This window comes from Cupressus sempervirens, chromosome 2 (genome assembly GCF_028749045.1).
Source record: "Cupressus sempervirens isolate cs-2001-9-10 chromosome 2, ASM2874904v1, whole genome shotgun sequence".
Taxonomy (NCBI): Eukaryota; Viridiplantae; Streptophyta; class Pinopsida; order Cupressales; family Cupressaceae; genus Cupressus; species Cupressus sempervirens.
The window spans coordinates 26,202,024-26,208,023 of NC_143119.1; positions in this window are offsets into that span (position 1 = coordinate 26,202,024).

Genomic DNA, 6,000 nt, shown 5'->3' on the forward strand with positions numbered 1-6,000 from the left:
AATGTTCAAGTAACCTTTACAATTGATTAGGATTAGACTTCAAATAATCTAATGGAGATATCTGAATTCTCACATCTTTACAATATTGTATTATATCAAAGGAATTAGATGACTTACCTTTGTTCTCCTTTTGTGAAGTTGAAGGTATCATGCCACTCTCTTTATCTGCTTTATTTGATGATGCATGATTTTTAACAGGCATTTCATTGGAGGATTGGCTCTTATTCTTATGACCCCTAGTCATAACTATCAATTGAGGTCCATCTAGAATTGCAAAATAGTCCCCTCTAGTTTCTAATTCTAATTCATACTCCAAATAAAAGTTTTTAGAGTCACCATGAGGAGTATGATCATTTTCACTTTCTAGATATTCCATTGTTTGTTCTTTATTATCCACCATCTGTTTATACCTGATCATGTCAGCACATGTATCTCCATCATGCTCTGTCCTCAAGTGGAAAGCACACATCTTCTATCTCTTAGGACCAACCTCAATTGCTAACCTTTGTTGAGCAGGTGATATTTGCAAGGCTTTACCTCCATTTGGGTATTTCGAACCTTCTTGATAAGGCTGGTGGAAAGAATGAGCAAGCCTATTGATTTGTTTCTTCAATGAAACAATCTCATTAGATAACTTTTGAAGTAGGGCCTATGTGTTATTTGAAGTGCTAGTTGTATTGCCTATGTTTCCAAATTGAAATTCTCTTTTCCACTTACTAAAGGCTATCATGGCATCTTCCATCTCCACAACTAGAGTCTTGGCAGCTTGCAAATTTGCTACATTTTCTTTTCTAATCTGATATCACAAATGAGGAGGCATAGAGCTGATGTAGAAGGTCTTCTTATTGTCATCTATTGGTGCACTAGAAGTAGGTATTCTTTTTATGAGTTTGTTAAACTTTGCATTAAAATCCCTCATAGAAATAGATGGTTCCTTCTTTATTTGTGCCAATTGTAGCAATAAAATTTATGCATCTTCTATACTTTTATAGCATTCTTAAAACCATTGCTTCATGTGATTCCAATCTATGATGTATCCTATAGGTAAGTCTTGGAACCAATCAGCATTGTTATCTAGAAGAGTATCTACAAATATCCTAACTGCCACATCTTCATTTTGAGGATTCACCACACCACAAGCTTTATGAAAAGCACTTCAATGTTGTTATACAAAGATTGTACCATCACCATTAAATCTTGGGAATTTTTTCCTTGATTTCTTTGGTAAATCATTATCATCTCCAAGAGCAAGATGACCAATTGTATTTCCCAAAGGGACAACCATAGATATTGATACAATGTTCTAGTTTGTTTGAAAAGTAACACAAATAGGAAGTGTTGCACCAATTAACAACAAAGCATCAAAAATAGGAGGAATAGAAGTCCTAGTAATAGGAGGAGAAGAAGAGTTACTTCTTTGTATTCTAGTAGGAACAACTATAGACAAGTGAGTATCTTGGAGCTACTTAGTTACAGATTCCCTTGCATGTGCTCTTCCTCTTCTACAAATATCTTCTAGAATATGGAAGTTGGCCTTCTTGATTTCCTCATATATTGGGTCAATCCTTCCTCTTTCCTTGGCACTCCTAGTATACTTGGGATCTAGGATGTATCAAATGTTTTAGAAAATGTGCTTTGAGTTTACCTTAACCCTAGTGATCAAGGAAACTTTACCAGTCTTCAACTTTGAAATAGCTTCTTCTCTCTAGCAAGTTGAGGTCATAAAATTGGTATTAGGTTCTTATGGAAAACACCTTACTTCCATAAGACCTTTCTTGCAACTCAAAATATATATGGAATTAGAGTGAAAAATAATATGAAGGAAAATTCTTCAAAGATTTCATTTTTGAATTTCCTCAACAGAGTTGCCAAAAACTATTGGTTAACAGTTTGTTGTACTGTTAGATTTTATAACCTGACTCTTTTAATGTCCAATGTTTTGAAGAAACAAAAGGACATCACCAAAAAATGGTTCAATGTATGTGTTATATCACTACCCTTTGAATTACAAGGTACATCTCCCTTAGGAATTTCAACAATGTGCAATGAATATGTCTTTCTTAGATCAGAAGTTTTTTATAGAATAAGCTCTTAACCTGAGAGCAGTAAAGGCTAATCAAATTGTTTATAGACATAAACAATTTAGGAAAAAAATATTAGGACAACCTATCACACCCAATGGAATGACTATAGTAGGTTAGCTTGAGATTTTCTGACTCTTACTCGTATTCTAAATATAGATTAATTATCTAAATGCAAAAGAGGAAAGGAAGAAGAGATGCATATGAGGTCAAATGGAATTGCTTTAACTATTAGACATGGATGAAATGGAATCCAACAAATTACTAATAGATTCAACCACATTTATTCTTCAATTTTGAATGAAAATACTTCTAACATGCCATGAAATAAACAAGATGAGAAGCAGAAACATATGTGAGAAAGTAAATGGAATTACTTATACCATAAATACCATGGTGAAATGGAATCCATAAGGTGATCATAGAATCACATATAATCATCCTTCAACTCTCAATATAGAACTAATCTATGGGCAAAAAAACATGAAAATAAAATTAGGTAAATTGAATTACAGAGAAAATTCACCATCAATTTTGCTGACCTTTGTATTATCAAAAGAGATTACATTTCTAGTTTTCTATCATCCCTATGTTCTGTCTGTTCTGGCAAAGGAACAGTGACATAATAAAAAGAAGAATAGGAATAAAACATAAAAATATCTAATTTACAGCATGGTATGGACACGTGGCATCTTTTCATTGATGATCTTGACTTCAAGGCACTTTTGAAACATATGATGACTATTTATCTTCATACTACTTTAGGAACCCTGCAAAAATCTTCACATTCAGTTGTTGGCACCATATTCATATAATTTGAATTCCAATGACCACTGCAACTTTGAATTTTGGCCATCGATCTCAAATTAACGATAAGGATTAAAACATAATCATGCTCTTTATTTTTCCTCTTGGCTTCTTATTATTCATCTAATATCTCCTTCTAATGCGATGATGCAATCAATTAGTTTTCATTGTTTCACTGAGTTAACTCAAGGTTTCATTTAACCCCTTGCAAACATGTGAACACCAATTATCACTCCTTCATAGCTTCAACCCTAGGTTATGATTAACCCTTTGGGACTGTGTGATCTTTAGTCTTTTTGTAGATTCACTACTCTAACTCATGATTTATCTTTGACCCTTGCGACCATGCAATCCATAACTTTTTGTTGCTTCGCTACATTAACTATGGATTATCCTTAATCACTTGCGAACATGTGGCAAGCATTGATCTTTTATATCTGATGGCCAATAATGGAAGATCTTAACTCTTTGTTTTGTAATGCAATGTGGGTCTACCTGCTCCACATGTCATGTTGTTTTCTATATGCACCATTGCAACTTAGATTTCCATTGGTTAGAACTAACTTGAAATATTGCGATAATTTCATACTTAACTATCAATATCACTTTTTGTATACTCGCATCTTGATATTTAACACTAGCATTAACTTGAGTGATGTTGTGATCACTGTCATGACTTAACTGTTATATGCTTTTTGTATCTTTGCAATGTTATTCAGTGGTTAGCTTTAACTACGTGCAAACTTGTGAAAACTATTTGATTTAACTATTTATTTTCATAGAAGTTTTGCAACTTAGAGCCTTAACTCATTTTGTAACCTTGCAAAGCTACGTATGCTTCATTTCACTCTTTTGTAATGCTAACCTTAGGTTATGACTAACTACTTGCAACATTATGAACATTGTTGATCTGCTCTTCATCTAACGGCCAAGAATCCACTTCTAAGAATAATTGACTTTCAGCTAACCATTGGCATGCATTCTTTTTGTTGATTGGCTTTTTCACTCATCCATTTAGGCTATTGATACAAATTGATTTCCCTACATTCTGAGCTTGATCACTTGTGATATCTTCCATTGAGATGTGACTACTGCAAATACTTATCTTTGAAATCCTTATGAATCTATAAATGATGAATCATTAGAACTTACAAACCTTCTTCTCATCAAGAAGGTGCTTATGACTTCCCGCCAAATCATAAATCACCTATCATTTGACTAGTGTAATACTTACATGATTTCCTGCATAGGTTAGCTTGAAAGGGGATGATGAGAAAAGAGATCTTCCTAAAGGCATTGTAGTCATGAACTCAAACTGGACATTGACTTGACTGTAACTTAGAGCTCAAAGGAATAGGACTGAAAACTAGGCAACAAATAACTTGTGTATGCAATAAATTTATAGGTGTAGAGAATAATGTGATATCAAGAAACTAGATGATAAACAAGGGTTTCTATAAAGGGGAAATGAAAACCTATATCTTCTTAATAGAAGGCCCAATAGTCAATCCTAAATTTTTGGTAAGTGAGATTGACGATTTTGATGGATGAGGGATTACTGATGTGAGAGCTAAGATATTTTTTGGATAACCTTTTATTTAGAAGAAATAAACATAGGGATGAGTACAAATGCAATGTAATCTTATGTATCCAGACATTACTCAATTTATCTTAAATTTATATATCATAAATCGTATAACAATTTTCATATCTCTTTCCCTATTTTAATACTTCTTTTATATAAAATATCAAGAGAAAATATTTGTATTTTTCGTATATTACACTATTAATATTAATATTAAGTTATTACTTAATATAATATTATTAATATTAATCATTTATACTTCATCTGATTTTCTTAAATATTTTATATATTAAATATCATATAATAATGCTTAATATATTTATTTATTTCATATATTGATTACTATTATAAAATAATATTAGTGTTAATAGTTTTTAATTAAGAAAATAGGTTTTGAAGGGCCCCTAAAACCTTGTACAATAGATCATAAAGATTAAACATTAAGCCCATAAGATAAAACAAGAAAAAAAAGAGATAGAGCCAACAATCAAATAAAGCCAACAAAACAAGACAAAATCTTGACCACTAACAAAAAATAAAAAATAAATAGAGAGATCAGCGAAAACAACTAGGAATTAACCCATATTCTTTAATAACTTTTCTACCTTCTCCTCTAGTTGGTCCATCTTCTCTACAACAAGCTTGATTTGGCTGATGTCTGAACTGGTATTCATGGTCATCTTCCTTCTCCCAGTCCCTTCCTTAATCTCAATAGAACCTCCTTGATCATTAGGAACAACAACAATGGCCTTCTCCCCGGTAACATTTTCAAGCTTGTTGATAAGAATCTTAATGTGCTCATTGGAAGCTTTGAGAAACTTGTAACTCTGATTAGCAATTTTTTTAGAGAATTCTTAATGCCATTAAACTTATGTCTAGCTCCACCACCTTTTCCTCCATCCTATAGAAATTCTACATGCCCATCACAAAACCCATCATAGAATTCTCCTTATCACCAATCTCAGGAATCTTGTGGACATCACACCTTTCCTCCATAAAGCCCATCATGTCCTTCAAATCCATGACTTGGTGATAAATCCACTTAATAAACCTAAAATTATCTAGTAAACTATTCCTAGCATGGTTGAGCTCATCCATGTTCTGCTATTTACTATTATCACTAAGGATGAGTAGATAGGGGTCAATAAGTTCATGGAGGTCCACTTTACTTGGTTCAACTTTTGACATAGTGTAAGGGAAGAGAATCCCCAAAGGAGATGTCCTAGCCCCAATAATTAACCACACAACAAAAGAATAATAATAATACAAATATTTAGATTTGAACAACAATATCAATTCTCATAATATAATCATAATATTTACATCCAACATGCCCAGCTTTAAGGCCTTCCTAGTTATGGCCAAATATATAATCAATTACAATAGTAATTCTGCAAGATCTCACAAGATCCAAACCCTAGCTAGCCAAGATCCACAATGTGGTAGAAACCCCAAGAAGAATCTAGACTTGTGCTCACAAGCCACCAAGCAACCTTCTTGTTTCCTAAGCAGCAACTACTAGCTCTT